The 25,880-nt window shown below is 40.9% G+C and overlaps 1 protein-coding gene across 2 annotated transcripts in view; it reads right to left on the bottom strand.

Annotated features, from left to right (window-relative positions):
- The window catches only part of LOC138769690 (apolipoprotein A-I-like), a 523,881-nt gene that overhangs the window by 334,376 nt on the left and 163,625 nt on the right, over window positions 1-25,880 (bottom strand). The window contains exon 1 of one of the 2 annotated variants that reach the window (XM_069948302.1): window positions 18,183-18,192. The exons of the other annotated variant lie outside the window; for it this stretch is intronic. The gene's annotated coding sequence lies outside the window, so the exon portion shown is untranslated. Of the gene's footprint in view, window positions 1-18,182; window positions 18,193-25,880 lie in introns of those variants that run through there. 2 annotated transcript variants of the gene reach the window in all.

Below are 25,880 nucleotides of genomic sequence, written 5' to 3'. Positions count from 1 at the left end.
GAGGGTGGGGAGGAAGGACAGAGAGGGTGTGCCAGCCTAATGCATATACAAATGTAAGCCCCGGCAGTTAGACACAGCGCTACTGGATTAAAAGTTGTTTTTTATGACAATAACTGCATCACCTGCCGAACGGACCCCAGGACAGATCTTGGATTAAAAGCAGCTATCTGAAGGTACAAGTGGTTTGGGGGGGGTCAGATTGTGGGTACGGAGTCGCTTTAAACAGGAGACGGGCAGCCCATAACAATAGAATTAAATGACTCCGCACAAAGGAAACAGCTATTGTTAGTACAGCCTTGTAAATGCACTTTAAGAAATTGCTTAAGTAAATCTCGGCCATTATCTAACTTTAGCGTATATGTACAACTACAAATACCTTCCAAGGAAATTAAGTAGAATGCAAGGTACAACCTAAATTGTTAGCTCAAGATTTTGTTATGCAGATAAAGCAGACATAGCTTGGAGGTATTCCTGGTCCTATAGGGAATCACAGGGTATGTTCACTGCTGAAATGACACTGCGAAGTTACCATTACCACCTCCCTTCTTCAGGGTCTCATTTGCTCAACTCATGGATGTAACACCTGCCAAACCCACAGTAAGGTGCTAACATAACAAGGTACTTGATCTCTCAAATTTCACAGGTACAATAGAAAGCTTGAAATGATGACAGGTTTGTTGTAGACTTTCAGCCATAAAATATAATCTTGTAATGAGAGAGAAACATGAAGTAAAAGAAATTGAGGAAACATGGCATTGCAGGGCTACAGGAACTGAATGTTTGATATAGAGTAGTAAAAGTTTATTATAGTTATATAATATCATGTAATACACCATAGAAGACCTTCATGCAACACCCTAGCTACTTGTATTGATAACCAAATTATTTAGATCCCATAGAGGAGATTTATCAAACATGGAATAAAGTGAAACTGACTCAGTTGCCCCTAGCAACCAATCAGATTCCTCACAGACTCTTTGGAAAATTAAAAGTGGAATCTGATTGGTTGCTAGGGGCAACTGAACCAGTTTCACTTTACACCATGTTTGATAAATCTCCCCCATGAGTTTATTAAATTGAATGTAGGTACATTGGTTTTCTTCGTAATTACCCAATTAGCACCGGCAAGGGGATCCCAGTGGTGCGCTCCTTTTTTAAAACTCTGCCTGGTTCCCACACTCAGCCCTGTTTTTTTCCCATGCATCAGCTCTATGTACTGGAGCCAGGCCTGCGCTCCCCCCAGTGTGACACTATCCCCTCCCCTCTGTGACATGCCTCTATTAGATCAATAGAAGTGCGTCACAGAGAGGAGGCGATATTGTCACACTTGGGGGTGCTGAGCCCGCCTCTAGTGCATAGAGCTGGGCCGATGCCAGGAAAAAAGAAAGGCGCAGAGCAAGGGAACAGGGAAGCGTTTTTTTTTTTTTTAAAAAGGGCTGCACCACTGGGATCCCTGCAGCCTCGCCGATCAGGTAATGTAAAAAAAAAAAGTGATATACAGTAACTGATGGTACACTTGCTTTAATGATGATGGGAGCAACTGCTTAAAGGGAAAGTGCCATCAGAAAATGATCTTTTGTTTAAGTTACGTTTTTAGTAATTATATTTTTTTTAAATGTATTTGTTTATTTTTAATTATTTTATGGCAAAGTAAATATGAAAAATGAAACTAATACACCGTCAACTATTACTTCCTACTTATTATCACAGACAGGATTATAATGAAAGGTGACACCAATGTATAAATAAGACAAGATTAGGTCATTCACAATATGTTATAGTCAGAACTCAGCCTCCCCCTCCCTGCACTATGATTTCTGTAAAGGCCACAGATCATGCCTAGAAATCTCTCCCATAGAAGTGAATAGGGTTAGCCTATTATTTCCTAAGTCCATGTAGCTGCTGTAAAGCATCTTTTTAAAAGTATTATTATTGTTGTGTTATTCTTAGGATATAACAGGATAATGGGGACCTTATGAAACCAAACAGAAGAGAAGTAAGATGTGTGCAAGAACATATTATTCATTGATAGTAATTACAAGATGGGTCTGTAACCATGTCTGCAATATTTTCATTAAAAGTAAGAGGTTATTCTACTTAAATAATGATTCATTATTATTAATGTACCTACGACTAGTGAATTTTATGAATGACTAGTGATAGCTAAAGAGGCATAGAGGGAAAGCAAGAAAAACAATGCAATAGCTTTTAAAGTTTCACAGAATCGTAGATGCTTATAGAGGTTGGTTTCGTATTGCCAAAGTTTATACCAACGCTGCCAAAGTCAAGATCCTTTTAGGGTGCCTTCACACCTACCTGATCCACAGCGGATCTCACTTCTGCGGATTCGAAGCGAGAACCGCTGCGGATGCGGTATCAATTCACCCCTTTGATAGCACATATTGGCAGCGGGATTAACATCCCGCTGTGAATATGTGCATATGTGCTTTAACTCCCTGGTGCCCGAAGCCCTGCCGTCGCATCGAGCATTCCCCCTAATCCCGGCCACATCCCCTCATCAGCTCACCCTCAGCTGAGCGGGACCGGAGCCGGGAGCCTCACTGCAGCCGTGCCGTCAAGCAGGTAATGTATGCTCGCGGGCCGGAGATGGGGGGATGTGGCCGGGATGGGGGGGATGTGCCGTCGCCGGGGATGGGGGATGCGATGGCGGGGCTACGGGAACCAGGGAGTTAAAGCACATATTCACAGCGGGATGTTAATCCCGCTGCGAATATGTGCTATCATAGGGGTGAATTGATACCGGATCCGCAGTGGTTATCGCTTTGAATCCGCAGAAGTGAGATCCGCTGTGGATCCGGAAGGTGTGAAGGCACCCTTACACAGGCTGACGGCTCCACAATAACAAGTGCTCATATTGGTAAGTGACACACGTTAAGTAAATCTTCACATGGCTCAATTAATTTCAGGTTGTGCAATTGAATCGTTCATGAGGCCCTTTAGACGTGCTTAATTTTATTTATTGTAACAGGCAGCAGATGTTGACCCGCTGTGCTACCAAACCAGTTTGCCTTTGGGCCACACCAGGGAATTGAGTCTAAATGCCCTCTAGGCCTTTTTTTCTCCCTCAAGGATGTGGAATCTGGACTTCTGCGGCTCGATGACATTAGGTCGATTCATAGGCGTGGTCCCCGGGTCCGTAGCATCTGTTCCCTAATCCCTGGAGAAAAGGCAGAACCATGCAGGCAGCTTCAGATGTGGGTTAACCAGTCGAAGTTGGAAATGGAGAGGAAAATGGTACGCACCAGCGTCATATAGGCACACATAGTTGTAGGAACAGAAACAGGTTGGGATACATGGAAAAACAATAGTATAGCAAACACAGGAACACAGCTTTTGTTAGGACCATATGGATCCCACAATGCTCAGACAAAGAGGACCAGGCACAGTGACCTTAAATATGTGCAGGTGGGACAGGATTGGTAAATGGCAGTAATAAGTGGAGACATGCTAATGCAACACTTCGGACAAAGCTCTTCACCAGGCTTGTCCTGGTTGGCTATGTTCACACAACGTTTTTCAACTCCATTTAAAATTACATCCCTCATTTTGATAAAAAAACAGACGTTATTTAACAGCCTGGCCTTCCCTTGGTGCAATGACGGCTGTTGGTACATTATTCTAGTTTGGGGTTACTAATTGGCCTTTGGGTGTGGCTAAATTGAAAAGTCCATTGAATTTAATAGTAAAAACAGAGAAAGAACGGTGACAAAAGAAAGCCTGTGTTTGAATAACTAATAAAAAACGTCCGCTGTTTGCAAAAGACGTCCGAAAATAATGATCATACTCATTATTTTGATGTCTGCGGCAAAAACGTCCAATATTCAATACATTGTGTGCATTGGAGGTCCGTCTTTTCATTGACGTCAATGCCTTGCCATTGCAGTCAGTTAAATCTGAAATCTGAAATATAAAAAATTGTCCATCTTTTCAATATTTTTGACATTGTGTGAACATAGCCAGAGACAGCAGTCATACTGTACAACAGGCCCTGCTAGATAACAGGGGCCAAACATTCCCCTACCAAATTAATAGTGTTAGGCTGGGTTCACTCTACATTTTTGCAATCCGTTTTTTTGCAAAAAACGGATGAAAAATGGATAGAGGAAACGGATGCATTCAATTCCATTGAATTCCATTAAAAAAAAAACGGATTAAAACGGATCAGTTTTTTTTTACGGACACAAAAATGAGGGTAACTACGTTTTTGTGTACATTAAAAAAAAGGTTCTGTTTTGATTCTTTTTTTTATAATAGAATTCAATGGAAAAACTGATCAAAATGGATGCACTCACATGAGTAGTGTGAACCCAGCCTTACTTAGTGGGAGCCTGTTACAGACTTTCATTTCAATGACCTTTCCAGGTAAAGCAGATATTAAATAGTTAAAGGGGTACTCTAGTGTCAGACTGGAAAGAAAACTGGACTTCATGCAGCACATACAGTAGCTGATACGTACTGAGAGACTTTCTAAAGTTTTCTAAACAGATGTAATTTACAAATTTGTATAACTTTCTGACACCAGTTGATCCCAAAGTACCCCTCAAGCTGTACTTCACACCTTATCAGATCTCTGCTGCCTCTTCTATTAGCTGTAGTATGCTTCAGAGCTGCATTCATGAATGTCTTCCCTTGGAATGGAATCCATTAACAGTCTGTTGACAGATACACCTCGCAAAGTTTAGCTTCTGTAAAGTAAAGTGGGCTTTATTTAGTCTACTTCAAATTACTATACAGTACATTGCCTGGTGCTTCCAAATCACAAATCACTGTGCCAGCAAGACATGCTGGGGGATTCCAGCTCTGAAGTCCTTAGTGCAATAAGTTCATCTTTGGACTATAATACAGGCTGTCATCATCCAGAATCAATACAAGGTAAACAAAGCAGCCTATTTGTACACTATATAAACTCAAACAGTGTCTACAGGTGACCATAAACCTTAAGGACAGTATTTCACTGGCTGAAAAGGTTGTAAAGAGATAGAGACACCGGTCACACATGGTGAATAGATTACTTAGAAAATATCAGTCAGTTCTACCAATCACTGGGAAATAATTGAATTTGTATACTTTAGCCACAGTGGTCTTTTGCAGAGAGCTTATTAACACACATTACAACGTTATATAACTTTGCAATGTGTGTTAATTAAGCAGAAAAAGAAAAATGCCGCACTACCCCTTTAATCCTATGAATAGTGTTGAGCAGACTAAGCGAACTGTTTGGGTTTGGTAATGTTCTCCGAACAAAAACACTCGGCATTTGACTCCCTAGGGTGGTTGGAGAAGTTAAATGCTGCCCCAGGGCTGCCAAGGAAACATGTATACAGCCTATGGCCATGTTCACACAACGTATATTTTCATAAAAGTATGGCCGGTGTTGCTGATTGCAACAACGGCCGTGATTAATACGAGAATATACGTTACATTGCCGCCTATGGAATCCAGGCTGGAGCGTATACACATAGTTTGAGCTCCGGTCGGGATCTCTAGCGGCGATTGAATAGTGGCCACAGAGAACCTGTCAGTGCACACAATGAGGCACGCGGGCGCATCAGTGTGCTCAGAACTCAGCAGCGCTAAAGATCATCCGGCCAGTACTTCAGTACCGGCTGGGATGATCTTATCTGATATTGGCCGTTTCATGATCCGGCCAGGTCACGGAACAGCTGGTGTCATACAATGTGTGAACATAGCCTATGGCTGTATCCATGTTTTCCAGGACTCCCTAGGGCAGCATCCAACTTCTCCAGCTACCCTAGTGAGTCAAATGCTAAGTGTTTGGGTTCGGAGAATGTTGCCGAATGGGAACAGTTTGCCAAGTCAGGTCAGCACAAACTGAACATTTACATGAAAAATTAAATTAATGGGGGAGATTTATCAAACTAGTGTAAAGTAGAATTGTCTTAGTTGACCCTAGCAACCAATCAAAATCCACCTTTCATTCCTCAGAGATTCTTTGCAAAATGAAAGGTGGAATCTGATTGGTTGCTAGGGGCAACTAAGACAATCCTACTTTTCACCAGTTTGATAAATCTCCCCCATTGAGTTTAGATGTATGACGATGTGTAGCAAGGCTCATGCACACTTTTACTATGCAAACTGGACTGCTTTTCTTCTGGAAACCGCATCACAACTGTCAATGGGTCATTCCTAAGATGCAGTACTAGTCATAGTTTATCATCAAGGTTTGAGCTCCTTATAGAGGGAAGGAAGCAGCCATGTTTTTGCAATGCCATTCAATCCTTTAAGGTTTTAGTGGTCCTGCTGATGCTCCTTTACATACTTTCAGACTGATCAAAGCTTTTGACATTTCTGTGAAGTAGTAGAGTAAGAAGATCAAACAGCATCTCTTTTGTGACAAGTGAGCGAAGTTTTAAAAAATTCGGTTCAGAAGGCTTGTGAATGTTTGGCGTAAAATATGTGAACTTGTGAACCAAACCTTAAGGAACCACATTAAAGCAGCTAAAGAACTGTATAGAGCTTTTGGTGCAGTTTTGGTGCAATACCTACCTGTATATGCTCCCCTGCTGTCCTCTGTGTCTTCGTTTTTTTTCAGCCCCCCTTAGCCAGCTCAGCCAATTACTGACAGAGATGGGACAGCGCTGCGGCCAGTGATTGGCTGAGCGGGCTGTTACTCCCCAGACAAGAGTGACAGCCTGCTCAGCCAATCACTGATCGTGGCACTGTCCTTTCTCAGTCAGTCACTGATAGGCTGAGTGGGCTATCACTTCCCTTCGCTCATCTCTGCTCTTCCATCTCCACTTGCTGACATTCAGGACAGTCAGCTTTCCAGCGTACCCCTTGCATTATTTTTCTAATTGACTCTTTACAATGGTGCTGTTGGATTCCTGTTTCTTTGATGTCGAAAGTGTCTGCAAATGAACTGTAATGGCCTCTAATGTTACTAAAATGTGTAAAAGGGAATCAGAGAAATATTCATTCAGTGGTTGTCTGCTCATCAATTTACTTCCACTTAATGTGGATTACCACCTTTAGATGAAGAATGATATTTGCATGATACGTGACATATGCAAAGGTCAATGTTCAGGGAGAGGGATGAGGAGGTAGGGACCACGCTGTCTCCTTCACTGATTGTCAGTCGTGTGATCCTAGGCTATCTACGTCCAGCTTCATAATAGAGATGTTACTTTCCACTGCGGTCCTGCCTATGACGATAATTAATTCTCCACTGGTTAATGCTTCTCAAGCTGAAAGTGTTAATATTTTGATAATTTGCAGCAAATCTGTTGGGCGTTCATATTTGTTGAATCCTTCGCAGTAAATGTCCAGGCGTTTGCTGATTTCATTGAGAAAATAAACGTGTGCAAGCACTTATCTCTATTCCTAGCAAACAGTTGCCAAGAATCTTGCCTCTAATATAGAATTGACCAGCACATCTTTAGTGAACTGTAGCCGGATGCTTCTAGTTTACATGCATTTTGAGCCTGCCCTCTTTTCCCCTGGCGCTCACTAGATTAATAGCCTTTTGGTCACTCTTTTCAAACTCTCAGAAAATGCAATTACGAGCATCACAGTGAAAAATTAAAGCTTTTGCTTCAATCTCATTATAGAGACAGGACTCCTATTAACAAGGCAAATGACAAAAGGAGCTTTGAAAGAAGATAGGTCAGGGCAGAGAGAAAAATGGCTTATCTACCTACTAGCTGGAAAAATCCATAGATGGACAAGAGCAGAGAAGAAAATAAATATAGTAACAAGACAGTGATGATAAGTTAGTCACAGGGTGTCCCACTAATGGGAATTCCCACCGGACAGCTTTGGTCTCTAAAAGTGTTTGATTCCCTTTCGAAATCACTTATGTGATTGATGCCTCTATGTCACCATATCAAAAGTTTTTGTTGTTGTTGTTGTTGTTCAACAACATATACAGTAGCCACTGTGTTTGGTATACCTGTAGTGTGTAGTGTGTTGGAAAAAATACATTGCTACCCTGATACTCAAATAATCCTTTCAAAAGTCAGATGGAAGAGCTCGATGCAAGTTTGTGAAAATGTAGCTCCTAGTGTCAAGTATGGATTTACTTTTTATCCGCCTTGTTCCCCAAGTGACTATCCCTGTCCAAATAAGTAAGCTGAGCGCTAGTGACGAGGACATGACACCAGGCATAAAGACGGTTTAACCTCCTCTCTCAGCTGAGTTAGGAGTGCACACTCACGTTTTAATTGGTTTCACATGAAATATATAAACTTTCAATAGAGGTGGAGTTTCAGGTCACAAGACACATACATATCAATTCATAGATGGTCAGCAGTTTCCTGTCCTGCGCAGTCAAGCTGGTACATTGTGTTGTTCACCATATATTGTTTATATAACAATGTCTCTTTTTTGCTTCTGTATTGTGGCTGTGATGTAAGTTCAAGGTGTTGTGCTCATAGGCAAGCTGCCAGCATTCTTCTCCTTCTTCCAGAAGCAGATACAAGGCTGAAACCATTTTAAGGATTTCAATGTTTTTATCCAAAGTTACATCACCTTTATGGTCACCTTAACACTACTACGACCCAAACTATGATAAGGATAAGTTAAGAGTTATTGGTAAACAAACCAAATAAATGTGCAAGGCATCTGCAGTAACCAGCTAGGAATGCAAAGATGATCAATCGGTCGACTGTCGCAGATGATGTTGGTCCTTTGCAGTTGTTTACCTGGGGTAACCCCCTTGAACACAGTGCCCAGCTGTTGGTACCTTAGGGCAACCTTGGTGTTAAGTTGGTGCAGATGGAGCAGGGTCACTGGGATAAGAAAGAATAAGACCAGAGTGCAGTGCAGTTAATGAGTAAATATAGTTTCTTTGAACAAATTTTAGTTTCAACACAAGAAAAGTGAAATCCGTAGACCCACAGCTACGAACAGCACTATGGATGTGCATACATAACCGTTCACATAAGCATGGACCCATTTATAGAGAATAGGTGATTAGTGTAGAGCGGATTTGCTGAACTATTGGATGTCGTCCTAGGGCTGCCAGGATAAAAACATGGATAGAGCCAATCGCTGTATCCATGTTTTCCAGGCCTCCCTATAGTGGCATCAAACTTCTCCAGCTGGCAGGAGTCAAAAGCCAAGTGTTCATGTTTGGAGAGCATTGCAGAACCTGAACAGTTCGGCAAGTTGGCTCAACACTATAGGTCTTTATAGCCCTTTTACAGGATTCATAGCAACTATGGATGTGTAAAAGGGTCCATTGATCTGAATGGGTACTATATAGAGATGAGCGAACCGGGTTCGGGTTTGAGTCGATCCGAACCTGAACATTCGGTATTTGATTAGCGGGGGGCTGCTGAACTTGGATAAAGCTCTAAGGTTGTCTGGAAAACATGGATACAGCCAATGACTATATCCATGATTTCCACATAGCCTTAGGGCTTTATTCAAGCTCAGCAGCCGCCGCTAATCAAATGCCGAAAGTTCGGGTTCGGATCGACTCGAGCATGCTCGAGTTTCACTCATCTCTAGTACCATACTGTCCACAAGTATAATTCTGAGGTGTGAAAGGGGCCTTAATCTGAAAAGGCAACCAAGCAGGTGTTGGGATTTAGTTTATTTGATGTTTAGAATCCCTGAAATAACATTGTTTACACTCATTGGCTCCTGTACCAAGAACATTCCAGACCTGACTGAAAGACCTATGTGTCCCTAAGTAGGCCTTGGCAAGAAACTCTAGATGTCATATTGTTGTTTCTTCTTTACTCCTTCTTGTCAGTTAACTAGCTACTTAATAGGACTTAAATAAATGTTTACTATATAACTTAAATTTTACTTTATATCTTCAAAGACAAGCGGGGGCAGGTACCATATCTCGATCATAGTAAGAGGGTGAAGTGGCCGCACAATGTTGCAATAACATTATCTCACTTTGGTCACCCCATATTTTCATGAGATGATTACAATATGGCACCTGCCCCCCCCCCCCCAGAAAACGGTAGAAACTGCCCCTTTTTGTTGCATATGCCAGGGGAGCACGATGAGAAATCCCCCCATAGCCTCTGTTCTCTTTTTGTTGTGCACTGTGAAAAAACCCTTGTGTACCTGACAGGCAGAAAGAGTATCCTTGTGGTCTCCTTTAGGCTGGTATACATTGGCATCCTGCTATTAAAACTGTGTAGGAAACTGCTTTTTTTTTTCTAGAGGGCCACTGTAAAAAATATACTACACAGTATACATTTATGTATACCCTATGGGTAATGGATGCATATATATTACGTCTACCACAGACTGTATGACATATACATTCATAGTATATACCTTCTACAAAAGGCAATGTCCCGTGCCCATAGCAAATAATTCATGTTCCTGCAGTGAAAAAAACAAATAAGGTGGGCTAACTCCTATGAAGTCCCCAATATGAATGCTGTAGGACTAATGCTTTTGCAGGACACTGGTGTGGCATAGAAATTCACAATGTACATGGAAAGCTATGAAGCGCTTCTGCTCCTCAAGCAGCTCACACTTCTTGTCCCTCTCTGAAGAGACAGACCGCTCAGCCAATTCCCTACTGGAGTCGGTGGGGAATCAGAGAAACAAGGCAGGAGAACACTGGGGGAATGCATGTAAGTAGATGCTGTGGCCCGGCACGCTGGATACTGGTGTTGTTCTACCAGCCGGTGGGCTCTGATGTTTTGCGGCAACTTGTCACAGTGGCCAGGAGTGGTTGGTAGGACTAGTGTGAGGTGCAGGTGCAATAGCAGAGATGACTTAACCAGATGTTAACTTTACTTGAATTAACTTCAGTGCAATATAGAAAAATATAAGGACAATACTGCTCACAAGTGCTAGTGCAAAAATATATAACATGATACTTCTTAGGTTTTGGTAGCAGGAGGTGAGGAGGGTTGTAAGCAGAGAGAGGCTAACTTGCATCTGTGCTCTACCGCGAATCAATCCCTCTTCCTCTCTTTCTTAGGGAGTGACTGTCCTAAAGTGAAGATCCTCAGCGTAAGCAAGGGTGTTTCCTATTTCCCTGGCCACCCCAGGTTAAAGTTCAGCAGTGCATAGCTGCTGTAGTCTCTCTCACTAGAACTGGAACTAGACTGTTTTGATTCCTCACTGGTCAAGAGCCAGATTACAACTCCTCACTACCCAGGAAGTGTGTGAGCAAAAAGTGTAAAGCCAGCTAAACCTTCCCACCTAAACTGCAGCTGTGCACAGGGGGAGTGAGACATCTAGTGGCCGTAGTAAGGCACAGCAACCTGAGTGAACAAGTTTTACCTGGTTGTGTAAAGACAAGAAAACTACCTGTAGTGAGATACTACATATTTATGTTATATTATTATATATTATATTATATATATCATATTATTTTCTTTATCCTGGCAACAGCCATCGGCTATGCATTACACATAACAACTAATTTTTAAACTCTTCGGCTGATCGTTGTCTGTTTTACATGGAGCAATATCTGCCCGAATCCACCTGATTCGGCAGCTAATCATTCTGATTAATAAGGCCCTGACAAATTGTTATAGGGTCAGTGAAGGTTTATGGTCTCTAGTAGCTCTAGGATCATTACATGTGGATAGATAGACAAAATGTGCTATAGGGGCAAGGATGATGCCAGAAGGATATATGGCATTTCTACCTCTCACTGGCACCATATTCACCACTTCCTGGCACCAAGGTTCAGGAGTCAGTTTCTTCTTCCCAAATAATTGTCATGGCAGGATATCCTTACACCCTACACCCCTGGATGGTACTAACCTAGCAGCAAGAATGGCGCTGCTCTCGGAAGAGTTCAGCCATGTTTTTCTTATCGCAGAAGGCTTAGACATGTTTTTTTCTGCACTTTAAATGAAAAGGCTAATGTGAGTCGCTGTATGACTAATACATTGGAGGATTATTTACTGGAAGCATTTGGTACCTGGTCTTTACCATAATGAGGTGCACGCTGATATCACAAAGAGCTAATGTGTTGTCTGATAGAAGGAAATGTTTTAATTGGCTGATTTATAACTAAAATGAACCAATGTCTCTTCCCTTGGTCTCAGCTCTGTGGGTTCTGTCACAGGCAGAAGGCAAGCATGGGATATTTATATGAGATCAACCCTGAGTTTCAATTACAATAGGAAGCTTTTCTAATGAAGTGCTCCGAGTTTCTTAATGTGAAATTAATACACCTTCCAGCACCATCACTCTTAATAGAATTAAGAATAGATTAATAATCGCCAGATACTTTGCAATTAAGAAAGGAGGGAATTTTCCTATTTCCGACACTAATGGATCTTCGGGGAGAGATATTTTTAATAATCGCTGTTAACTATTTTCTATCTTACACCTGTAACATTAAAATGTACTGCAGACAGTTCTATGGGGTTAGGCAATGAAAGTGTTAGCATGGCAGCTTCTATTTAGAAGATTAACTATCCACCTGGGATACTTTCCTAATGGGATTATAGATAGGATTTTTAAAGCTGTCCTCATAATGGAAAATTATATATGTGTTGTAATAAGAGCTCCAATAATTGTCCATTTCTATGTATTTCTAGGTAGCAATGATATTAATTTCTCTACTCTGCGCACTCTTTTTTCTCCAAAAACTATTTTATAAGAACTTTTATTCTAGTGGTGGTGTGAGGCTGGCATCCCATAGGCACATTGTGCATGTAGTTTAGCACCTGTATTATAGACGTAAGTCATAGTAATAGGTTTGGATCACCAGATCTGTGGTTAGGTCAGGACCTGTGTCCATAGCATGGATGCAAAAATTCACACATAATATGCCCTGTGAAAGGGCCAACATTGGGAGACAAAGCTCACAGGGTGTTCCTCTGGGCTGCAAAAACCCAGCATAGATCTGCTAGGAGAGAAGGGGCCAGGGTAGAAACCCATGTTGTAAATTGGAAAAACAAATCCTGACATGTCCACTTTAATAGATAGGTGATTGTATTGTAGAGATGGGAAAATATCTAAGAAGAATTTTATACCTTGCAAAACTAAGATTGGAGTATTATCTAAGCCAAAGTATGGTGGACACTTTTTAAGGAAACATTCAACTATGTGCAAAAGTACATAGCGTGGACATCTGAGTGAATACTTGCTTTTATTGTAAAATACAAAAAGATATTCAAGTCCCAGTCCTTTGTGCTCTTACACAATGAAAAACACCTGTTGATCACACGGGTTTATTATAAACTGAGGACATTTAACTTATATTATTAACTTTTGCTAATTATATAATCAACTATGCATGCTTACCAGGAGACAATGCTCTTTGATATGCAACAATTCAGTCAGTATAATGTCACTGTGTGGTTACAGAGGTTTTTGTGCTGTGTGACAGGAGAGCTGACCCTACAATGCAAGCACCCCAGGATTCTCTGCTACTAAATGTGCAGCAGCTGTCCACATGCCCACTAAAGACTAATCCTGCACTTAGAAATCGCTTTCAATCAACACCAAGTAAATTCACTGATTAAGTATAACATAAAAATATAGCTTTAATTATAACTATTAAAACTGGCCAACTATGACTTGAAAACACATCAGATAAACCCACAAAATTAATCAAATATATGTATAAAAGCTGTCCTATCCAGCTGTCTCGCTCCAATGACTGTAAATGGCTAAATGTAGGGAGCAGGCAATGGTTTTCTCTAGTTGGAGTCGGAGTGTTTGGATTATACAGCAGGTATTGCTGGAAGGTGTAGATTTGGTACATGGGGCGCACGCCTCTTAGTGAATTTGGCCTGGGGAAAGGGGTGTGGCCTAATTTAAGACCTGCATACGAGTACGCCGGTCTTAATACTAGTGTCCTTATGTAAAACATTGATTTAAATAAAGAAAAATAAAGAGAGCGTATTGCGGAATTGTTTGCAATCACAACCCCTGTTGATTTCTATAAAAAGTTGGGATTTTCTGATCTGAAACAATTTATTGAAAGAAAACAACAGCAAAAAATGTCAATGTCTCAATAACTTGTCCTGTTCCCTTGAGCATCAATTACAGCTTGACAATGACGTCTCATGCTGCTCACAAGTCAAAGTATTGTCTCCTGAGGCATGGCATCCCACTTTTCTTGATTTTTTGTGAGTAGTGTAATTCTATAAAAAAGTAAAATAGACCCAAAGGTCTCTGAAACTTAGCGATGCAGCAAGCTACTTTTTTTTATTTTTTTAAGAAGTCAACAAATGTTACATTTTCCACTTGGAATAAAATAAAGCTAGTAGTATATGCATAAGGCCTACAGTACCTTACATACATATTATAGACTTACCAGTTTCTGTGTGCAGCAATTGTCTCCAAAACTTCACCTATGTTTTTTTTTTTTTTTTCATTTTACAATCTTAAAAATGTTGAATTTTGGGGAAAAAAATATTGTCTGATGGGTCATTCACTGTAGGCAAATGGCAGACTGGGACAAAAGGCTAAATCATGTTTATTATCATTGAAGCTGCTGGAAACATAGTGAAATTTCAATGGTTTTATTAGGGGAAATTAACTGAGCATAATTTTTATGGCTGGCACATGAAGCACCAGTGCAGCAGTCAAAGAATTATGAAGCTCTACTTGCTGCAAAGAAATCATCAGGTCTATGTATGCAAGGACAACCATTAAAATGTTAATGAAGAGACAAGAGCAAGGTATTAAAAACTAGGTGGCTCATGTCTTTATGCAGTGCAGGAGCTAATGGTGTAATGGAGGGACTGCCAGACTGGAGCAGATAATTCAGCACTGCTGTGCCCTGGGTAATAATGGATAGCTTTAAAGCACAATATATATATATATATATATATATATATATATATATATATATATATATATATATTTATATCCTCCAATAGTTCTAAAATATAAAAATATGCCACTTTGTATCTGTAGCTGTATCTGCTATCTTTTGGTTAACTAACAGATGCTGACTACGAACAGCCTCCTGTGTAGTCAGGTTTTTCCAGTAGAGCAGTTTTTTTTCCATCTGGTCATTTTTAACCTTTACTCATATCCACAGATACCGGATCCCTAAACTGAACCAGCTATCACTTTTATGATGCCTAAACCATGGGGTGCTACATAAAAGGCCTCTTTTTTTCCAATCAAGCTTGATTGATAGATCTATCAATAGGAAGTAATCTATCTATCAAGGATGGTGGGGCAGGGAGAAGCCATGGGGGACCACCCTGATGACTTGTGGTTCAGGCAGCATAAAAAATGTTTGTGAGGTTCTCTTAAATTAGAAAGTATTAGGAAATACAACCAGGGCCACAGAACCTACACTACATTTATACTAGCATTCAGAAGATGTCCCACTTGTTGTTTTCTCGTCATAGCTTCTGTTGGGTAGGAAAGAGATCCCATGCTTCTGTGTTGGCATGATGCATTTTGTGTCACTTGTCAGAGAGAAGAAATTGAAGTGTGTTGTAATGGGAGTATTCAGGGTAAGGCTATATTCACATGTTGCATGAGACCGGCGGTTCTGTGACCCAGCCAGGTCACAGAATGTCCGGTCTCAGAGAAGATCATCCAGGCCGTACTGCAGTATCGGCCAGATGATCTTCAGCGCCGCTGAATTCTGATACGGGCACATCCGTGCGCGCCCACATCAGAATTCCCCACTGCACACAATGGAGCTTGCGGCCAGAGCCGCACTCTCCATTGTGTGCACTGACAGGGTTTTCTGCGGCCACTATTCATTGACGTCATTTTTCTTCGGCGCCGCTAGGGATCCTGGCCAGAGTGTATACCATGTGTATACACTCCGGCCAGGATACTATGCTTTCACATACAACATGTGTGCTGTATAGATCACGGCTGTTGTTGCAATTTGCATCAACAGCCGTGATTTCTACAACACATACGTTGTGTGAACATAGCCTAATTCTGCACATAGCAAGAGCTTAATGTGATTATAGGTGCAGTCCAGGAGTGCTGTTTTCCCAGCAATATCTAGTGTGTAGGTGTAGGGTGGAAAATCTGAGTCAGATGCTGTAATGTTTGAGATGGGAGTAAAGGAGGTAAGGAACAGGGTACAACTTTCAAAAGAAAGCAATATTGCTTGACAGCGAAAGTTGAGCTCACTTTAATTTTGCCCATAAAGGAGTCTGCTCAATTGGAAAAGGTCCAACAATTTATAAAAACCTGAGTTTATATATTATGGCTTGGCAGTTCTAGGGGTGCTCTTCTGTAGTGGAAACACCTGGGCATATAAAATAGTGGTTGATTCATTGAATAATACGTTATGCCAGTATTTCCACAGAGCGCATCTTGAATTAGAGATTTTAGTATCATTGATAACTTCATCCAAATAAAGGTTTGTGCCTAATATCCAGAGTATTATCAACTATAAGAACCTCCACTGCCACAAGAAACTGACTCAGTAGGCCCCTATCACAGGGGGCGATCTCCGGTAGCAAGTGAGCACCAACCTGTCAGGTCAGTGCTCACTTGCTCCTCGTTCCCTGCTTGCTGCTGGCGCTATTACATGTGCCGACAGCAAGTGGGTAAGTGCGGGGGGGGGGGGGGGCGTAGTGAGGTGCACGAGGGGCTCCCTGGAAAATCTTTAGATCGTCTTGGGAGCCCATAGAGGATAGTGGCAGTCTAGCAGATGGTTGCTATACTAATGGTTTGTGTTTTAACGCGTTATAAGACAACACTCAGCCAACATTATTTATGTTGGCTGATCATTGCCTTTTATTACATCGGTCGTAATGGTCGTTAATTGGCCAAATACGGCCGATAATCGCTTTGTGTAATAGGGCCTTTAGTCAGAGCTCTCCTCACCATGACGTAAGGGTCTTGGCGTGTGAGTGCAGAACCAAAGTGGGACCCTAGACACAAAAAAAATTTCTAAGAGCTGTCCTGTGCCTCATCTGTACCTGATCAAGAGTTTTGCTCTTGTAATTTACCCAGTAAAGTAGTTCTTGCAAGAAGTTGAAGAGTGCATATTTTATTACTCCCTGAGAACAAGGGGTGATGAACTGACCCTAGCCTTCAACCACAGTGTTAGCAGGGGTCTTTACAGGTCCGCAGTAAGATTGTTCACCTTCTTGGGAAAGATATAGAAGGTGTTGAATAATATATACTAATGCACACACACACACACACACACACAACCACATGATAACTGTAGCCTTCTCTATTTCTGCCACAGAGAATCATGTCTTCTTACTGGCTGGTAACACCTAAGTGACTCATACATTAGCTCATAATGAGAGCAGCCGCAGCTCACAGTCTAATCGCTGTTTTCTTTATTGCTGCAATGAAATCTTTATGTTCCAGCCTCTTTGTAATTATTCTATAATTATATCACAGCAAAGGGATATTCATAAGGAGCCAGGAAAAAAGCTTTGACTCCCACAGTTTTTTCTATATCTGATCTTTTCTGTGCTGACTCCAAACTTTGTACATGGCTTTAACGGCACATAGCTCTACAATCTGTATACTTTAGGTTGCTTCCTCCTATGAAGAATGATGTCAATCACCAGAGCTGTCACTCGGAGCTTAGAGGAGTGGTTGGGAAACTTTCACTATACAGGGCACCTACTGTAACGACAAGAACCTACCTCCTGGGCATTTGCCATAGAGTGGGGTGTAAAACAGTGTTTCCTCTGTCGTGCAGACTTGTCAACACAAGGTATCATTACTCTCTTTTCTACCCTATTTAGAAGTTAAAGGACAACTATTTTTTAATATGTCTTCTTTATGGTGACGTCATTTGGTGAACGCCCTTTTGCTTTTTAGGATGTTAGAGGACTTTAAAATTTTGCAGCAATTTTTCAAATGTTCATGTAAATTTCAATTCTGATTGTATTAGGGACCAGTTCAGTTCTGAAGTGGATTTGTGGGGCCTTTATGTTAGTTATCCCCATAAATTGCTCCATTAAAAAAACTGCACCCCTTAAAGTATTCAAAGTAACATTTCATAAGTTTATTAACGTTTTAGGTGTTTCTCAGAAATTTAAGCAAGTTGGAGGGGAAATTTAAAAATTTTATTTTTTGGCAGATATTCTATTTTAATTAATTCTTTCCTCCTACACAGCAAATACTAACTGAGAAATAACACTCACTATTTATTACCATTATTCCAATGTTTCAAGAAATCCCCCATATGTGGCACAGTGCGTCACCTGACTCAACCATAGGCCGCAGACATGCCAAAGAAATGGTGAATTTTGGGTCCTTTTTTTATTTCAGTTTTTTTTTACCATTATACCATGTCACAGAGGCCTTGGGGTGCCAAAATATTTGTGTAAGACAAGTTGACGTTTCCATCTGTACCATTCTGGGGGACATGTGACACCATGATAATTTTTTATTACTTTTTTTATGAGGTACGAATAAAAAACACAATTTAGCAGCTGTTTTTCACCATTTTTTTGGTACGCCGTTTACTATATGTTTAATATGACATGTTAAAGTTATTCGTCAGGTTGGTACGATTACAACAATATCTATTTTATATAGCTTTGGGGGGTGAAGGGGGGTCAGAGGGAGCGGATGTCCCTCTGAATTCCTCATAGACGCTGCGGTCCCATGGACCGCGGCGTCTATGGGGTTAACTGGCTGGGGGGGGGGGCATGACTCCCCTCCGGGCAGTGTGTGTCACACAGCCTCCTCCCGCTGCCCGATCGTAGTTAGGGACAGTGGGGGAGACAGGGAAAGCATGACATTTGGGAAACATCATGGTGCAGGAACTACCTGCTTTACATGACGTTTTCCAAATGTCATATTGCAGCAAGGGGTTAATAAGCAGTTTTTAGGGCTCAAAACTTTAAAGGGAACCTGTCATTACAGAATGGTTATGTCACAAATCATGGTCCCCGATGACATCCTCTGCCCCACCAGCCTTGATTGTTAGATTTGTCCCTGTGCCCAGGCAGGGAAAGATCTATCAATCATGACTGGCTTGGTAGGGAAAACCACTGGGGTCCCTCGCAATGACTTGTGAGTCAGCATGAAAGGAAAAAACAACCAGTGGATTCGTCCTCCTCTTGATGACAGATGTGGAACTACAACCATTTGGCAGGCATCATAGATATACGTTTTTTTTTATAAGGTCTGTAATCTTTGGTGGAGTGTAGCTCTTGCTTTGTCGTTGTGGATTCCAAGTATTCAACTGTCTCTGTATGGGTTGGGGTACAGGATGTAGAGTTGATGTTTTATATCTTTGATCAGTAGGATCTAAAAACATCTACAATTTAATGCGAAAACATATATTAGAACAGCGTGTGACATGTGTTAGACGGGTCCGCAGTCTATTGGCTGGAGGATAGCTTTTTGAGAGTACCTTTCAGCTCTCCTTACACATCTCTCTTAGTAGATACTTGTGGTCTTCATGAAATATCAATTATGGAACATCTTTTGTTCTTTGTCATTCCTTGAAGAAATATAAGAACTAACTGGGTGTTACCCTTGTGAAAGAGGTGTATTACTACCAGGGGCGGATTAACTTTACCATGGGCCCCGGGCTGTTGACCAAGCCAGGGCCCCCCCACCCCACTGTAGCTTTGACTGCACTAGTGTGGTGTTCATAGTACAGGATAGATAATGTCATGATGCCCGTTTTTGTGCAATTTTTTTTTTTTTCTTAGCAAATCATGGCAGAACTGTAGCCAGGAGACAATACACCACTGAAAGTATAAGTCTTTTTGGGTGACCATGGCCCCCAGGAGCTCAGGGCCCGGGCTACCGCCCGAAAAGGACCTATTATAATCCGCTGTTGATTACTACACAGCCTGCAATAGCAATGCTCATTGAAGAGACTGAGATACACCACCAACCGGTTACTCCCAGTAGTCTATTTATTCTTGACATTTTAGGTGGAATAAAAGAGGAAAGTCACAAGGGCTAAGAAAAAAAAATGTTGATTCAAAGAAAAGTAATTATTCCTATGAAGACAGATACCTGCCATCTGGCATAGACACACTGGATTCTCCATGTCTTCTCTGAAAGAAATCTAAGCTTTTTGAAGGGGGCTAGGTGTAGGTATATGCATTTTTACTCTTTTTTTTAATTACAAGTCTGTCAGATCTGAAATTCTAATGCTTTAGTTATTACTTACTAAAGGAACATATTACATTCCAAACCTTTTTTCATCTGTATGGATCACGACTACCACATTGCTTCCCTTTTTTTTACATCAAAAGACGTTTTATAGTGTCCCCAAAATTATACATGTAGATTCATTAATCTTTAGCCGTGAACCTGAGCGGCATAAATAAAGACAATCACCATTCATATTGTATCCGATAGGTCATTCCTTTTTATTGAGCCAACAATTAACCTACTTACGCTCTATTTTTCAATATCTAAATTACCAGACCAATAATTAACTCTGCCTATGAAGGTTACTCCTATTAGAATACACTATGGACCCTTTATTCTATTTTCTTTTTGCTTTGTTTGAAAAACCGTTGCTTTATCAGCACTACTTTTATATAGAACTATTGTCCTTTCCGTCTTAGGCAAGATAATGTATCTCATTCACATGGCTGCATTACATTTGTTATATTATATGGATCCATGATAAACACCATAGAAATATGTAATACCATAGTCCCTCTAATTTAATGGTTGGAAGTGTTCTGTTGCATGCTATACAGTAATATAAAATATTTTTAGACTAAAATAATTATGGAGGCACCATTAGGGAGTGTATGTGATGGGGACTATGGGGAGGGGATTTTATTAACCGCCAATGTTTTATGAATTTATGAACAGAAAGTGAAACAAGCAAGTATACATGGACTGCTTCTCGCAATAATTCCAGTATAAGGCTATGTTCACACAATGTATGTTTTGTATAAATCATAGCCGTTGATTCCAACCGGCCGCACGAGAAACTGACATGTCAGTTTTGTGCGGCCGCTATTAATTGAATAACGGCCGCACAGAACATGTCAGTTCACACAATGGAGCTCCATTGTGTGCAACGGTGAATTGGGATGAAGGCACGCATGGATGCGCCCACATGCCAATTCAACAGAAAAGAAGATCGTTTGTCCGGTGCTGCAGTACCAGCCGGGATGATCTTCAGTAACACCAGCCATTCTGTGACCTGGCCAGGTCACAGAATGTCCGGTGTCATGTGTTATGCGTAGTGTGAACTCGGCCTATAACAGTATTAATTAGTTCACATATAGGCACCACAATTCATTTAAAACAACTTAAAAAAACATATATTCATCATCAAACAACGTCAAAAATAGAGAAAAGGCAGTGATTTTGGAATTTAAAATAATGTCCGTTATTGCCGCAATTTACCTGACTGCTATGGCAATGCATTGAGGTCAATGGAAAGACGTTTTTACCACGGACAACAAAATAATGAACATGACCATTATTTTCAGACATCTTTTGCAAACAGCGGACTTTTTTTTATAAGCAGTTCACACACAGTTTATCTTTTTTTCACCGTTCTTTCTCCATTTTTACTAATAAATTCAATGGACTTTTCAATAAAGCCACACCCAAAGGCCAATTAGTAAACCCAAACTAGAATAATGTACTAACAGTCGTCATTGCACTAAGGGGAGGCCAGACAACTAAATGACGCCTGTTATTTTAGAATCAAAATGACGGACGTTATTTTAAACGAAGCAGAAAAAACGTTGTGTGAACATAGCCATACCCATCAAACCTTATTCCTTCCCTTGGTATGGGTTAAAAAGCAACATATTATAACATAGTAAACCTAAGGACATGAGTAGTGCAATATCTGTGTCAAAGAATGCAGGTATAGCAGTAAACAAGTGCAAAGTTGCAAAAAAAAAGGGCATGTGCAAAAAAGTTATGTTTGTCCAAAATAAATAAATAGCTACTACTTATTCAAAAATGAATGGGGTGACATCCTCAATGGAAAAGGCGCACACCATTACAAAGTTCTAGTGCATTGGGCTTGTCTGTGCGCTGTGACTGAAATGTACGCCAGCTTTGAGTTGGCTTGGATTATAGCTATGTCTGCTTTCAAATGTAAATTGTGATGAATGCAGTATAAGCAGAGCCTCCCCTTAGTACCCCGATCCTTTACCACCCATTTGGCGTGCAATGGCGATGCAAAATGGAGGTTTGCACAAATATTCAGCAACTATTTGCTATTTCATAAATTCCCCCATGTCTTTCTTTATAAGGTCTAGGAAGAAAGGATATGCAAAATAGCTCTCACACCTCTTTAGCAAAGAGATGTCCCTTCAAGTCAAGTCTCACTCAATCAAGGAGTCTTAGAACATTGACTGGGGATTTTATGCCAAGTCAAACAATCTCTCCAAAGAAAGATTTCCCATCTGCAGACAGCTGTTTCAGGGTGTTGCCCCTCTTCAGTGCAGAGCAGGGTGTTGGCTGGCTAGTGAGAGGTCTATCGACGTGGGTCAAAGGGGCACTACCTTTCATTAACGAGATTTCGTCATAAAGACGTATAGAGACTTAGTCCATTGCTGCTCCATTGTGTATTCTGGGAAGAGAGGAGATACAAAATAGCCTCACATCTCTTGAGCAAAGAGATGTCCCTTCAAGTCAAGTCTCGCTCAATCAAGGAGTCTTAGAACATTGACTGGGGATTTTATGCCAAGTCAAACAATCTCTCCAAAAGGAAAGATTTCCCATCTGCAGACAGCTGTTTCAGGGTTGTTGCCCCTCTTCAGTGCAGAGCAGGGTGTTGGCTGGCTAGTGAGAGGTCTATCAACGTGGGTCAAAGGGGCACTACCTTTCATTAACAAGATTTCGTCATAAAGACGTATAGAGACTTAGTCCATTGCTGCTCCATTGTGTATTCTGGGAAGAGAGGAGATACAAAATAGCCTCACATTTCTTGAGCAAAAAGATGTCCCGTCAAGTCTCGCTCAATCAAGGAGTCTTAGAACATTGACTGGGGATTTTATGCCAAGTCAAACAATTTCTCCAAAGAAAGATTTCCCATCTGCAGACAGCTGTTTCAGGGTTGTTGCCCCTCTTCAGTGCAGAGCAGGGTGTTGGCTGGCTAGTGAGAGGTCTATCAACGTGGGTCAAAGGGGCACTACCTCTCATTAACGAGATTTCGTCATAAAGACGTATGGAGACTTACAGACCATTGCTTCTCCATTGTGAATTCTGGGAAGACAGGAGATGCAAAATAGCCTCACATCTCTTGAGCAAAGAGATGTCACTTCAAGTCAAGTCTCACTCAATCAAGGAGTCTTAGAAGACTGAGAGGGGAGTGATAAGGTCTAGTCAGCTTTGCAGTGTACACAGGGGTTACAGCAAAATCGTGTCTATGAGCAAAATGAAAAAAGAACAAAACAACAACAACAACACACACTAACATAAATAGTTTTGTAACTTCACATGTATTTTGAAGACATCATATCCTGCTTTAGTCAATTATGCCTTAAAGGGTACCTATCACTTTGAAAACATTTTGAGGTCATAGAAACATATTTTTATTTTTTTATTTTTTGTTTATTAAAATTTTTCAGAGAATCAAAACAAAAAACATTGCAGAAACCGAGGTATGTAAATGTGAAAATCCAGAAAGTGTAATCGGAAAACATGACTGAAGAACCAACAACAGACAAATACAAATATTGCAATTGTATAATAATGACAGTAGAGAGAGATTGTGAAAAGAACAGAAGGCTCAAGTGGAGCTAGAGCAAAGGAAAGAAGACATGTCACAAGTTTTGATCGGTGGGAGTCTATAGCATTTCTATAAATCTGTACATTACTTCTCTAGAGCCCAGAGTGGGTACAAAAGGGGAAAACTATTGGGCTAGCTAGGATGCAGTTCCACACTGGACATTGTTGCTATGATGCTGGCATTAGGGCTTTCACCAGGTTATCCCATATTTTGTAGACTGGCACAGTGAAAGGAAAGGGGTTGTGCAGCAGGTGTGAATGGTGATAGTGGCCCTGGGCACACCCTGTTAAGTGTCCGTCTGGCTGTTATAGCTTCCCTTGATATTGTGTAGTTAGGCTGAAATCACACACAGCTGTTTTTTTTCTTATGGGAAACTGCCACTGCAGTTTTTGTGCCGAAGTCAGAAGTGGATTCAAATGGGATGGAAAATATAAAGGGAGGACTTCTCTTTCCTGTTGGATCCACTTCTGGTTTTGTCACAAAAACTGCCGTGGCGGTTTTTCAGAAACTGCTGTGTGTGATTACAACCTTATGACGCCAGTAATTGAAAATACAAACATTAATAGGAGAGGCACAGGCTCTTTGTAACAATGGCCAAATTTGGCTGAACCAGGGGTCAACCTTCTGGAGTCAGGTAGAACACTGGTGTGAGAAACTTCTTAACTCTTTGCTTTAGCCCACGCAATAGTCCTGAATTCTCTTTCCAGAAATCCCAAAAGAGGCTTTCTACAATGTGGGTGCAAGTTTCTGAGGTGTAGCTATGGAAGCCTGAAGGGCCATAAGGTAGCTATGGGGCATTTGCTTCACAATCTATTTATTTAATCTCAGGATAGGACACCTGCACACAATGCAGTATCTGTAGATGCTGTTTAGGCTGTGTTCACATACTGTATAGCATTTAATGTGCTTTTAATTAGCACTATTTTCCAGCAAAATTGCTAATTAGTTGCAAAATAGCGCTAGTTAACCCTAATTAAACATACATTAAATGCTATATGTGAACATAGACTCAGCCCAAAGTAATCCTGTGTTTTGGGCCTTATTAGACTGGGAGATTGGCTTAGACTGACTTTAAAGGGGTTATCCGGCGCTACAAAAACATGGCCACTTTCCCCCTACTGTTGTCTCCAGTTTGGGTGGGGTTTTGAAACTCCGTTCCATTGAAATAAATGGATCTTAATTGCAAACCACACCTGGACTGGAGACAATAGTAGGGGGAAAAGTGGCCATGTTTTTGTAGCACTGGATAACCCCTTTAAAGGGGTTATCCAGCGATACAAAAACATGGCCACTTTTGCCCCACTCTTGTCTCCAGTTTGGGTGGGGTTTTGAAACTCAGTTCCATTGAAGTAAATGGAGCTTAACCCTTAGGGGACACAGCCAGTTTTCATTTTTGCGTTTTCGTTTTTCCCTCCTCGTGTATATAAGGCCATAGCGCCTGCATTTTTCCACCTAGAGACCCAAGTGAGCCCTTATTTTTTGCGCAACTAATTGTACTTTGCTATGGCAGATGTAATTTTTGCCTAAAATGTGCCGGGAAACCAGAAAAAAATTCAAAGTGTGGTGAAATTTAAAAAAAAACGCATTTCTTTTATTTGGGGGAAATGTGTTTTTACGCCATTCACCCTGGGGTAAAACTGACTTGTTATGCATGTTCCTCAAGTTGTTACGATTAAAACGATATGTAACATGTATAACTTATATTGTATCTGATGGCCTGTAAAAAATTCAAACCGTTGTTAACAAATATACGTCACTTAAAATCGCTCCATTCCCAGGCTTATAGCGCTTTTATCCTTTGGTCTATGGGTCTGTGTGAGGTGTCATTTTTTGCGCCATGATGTGATCTTTCTATCGGTACCTTGATTGCGCATATATGACTTTTTGATCGCTTTTTATTACAATTATTCTGGATTTGATGCGACAGAAATTGCGCAATTTTGCACTTTGGGATTTTTTTGCGCTGACGCCGTTTACCGTGTGAGATCAGGAATGGGATTAATTAATAGTTTGGGCGATTACGTACGCGGCGATAGCAAACATGTTTGTTTATTAATTAATTAATTTATTTTTATTTATAAAATGGGGAAAGGGGGGTGATTCAGACTTTTATTAGGGGAGGGGGTTTTGTGTTATTAAAAATACATTTTTCTTTTACTTTACACATATACTAGAAGCCCCCCTGGGGGACTTCTAGTATATGTACTCTGATCTCTCATAGAGATCCATGCAGTATAGTTATACTGCATGAATCCATGAGATCGGTGTTCTATTGCTTTTGGCTGCTGCAGCCAAAAGCAATAGA

This window comes from Dendropsophus ebraccatus, chromosome 12 (genome assembly GCF_027789765.1).
Source record: "Dendropsophus ebraccatus isolate aDenEbr1 chromosome 12, aDenEbr1.pat, whole genome shotgun sequence".
In the NCBI taxonomy this organism is placed as follows: Eukaryota; Metazoa; Chordata; class Amphibia; order Anura; family Hylidae; genus Dendropsophus; species Dendropsophus ebraccatus.
The sequence above is the reverse complement of the archived record's forward strand: the minus strand, read 5'-3'. Positions and strand labels throughout refer to the sequence as shown.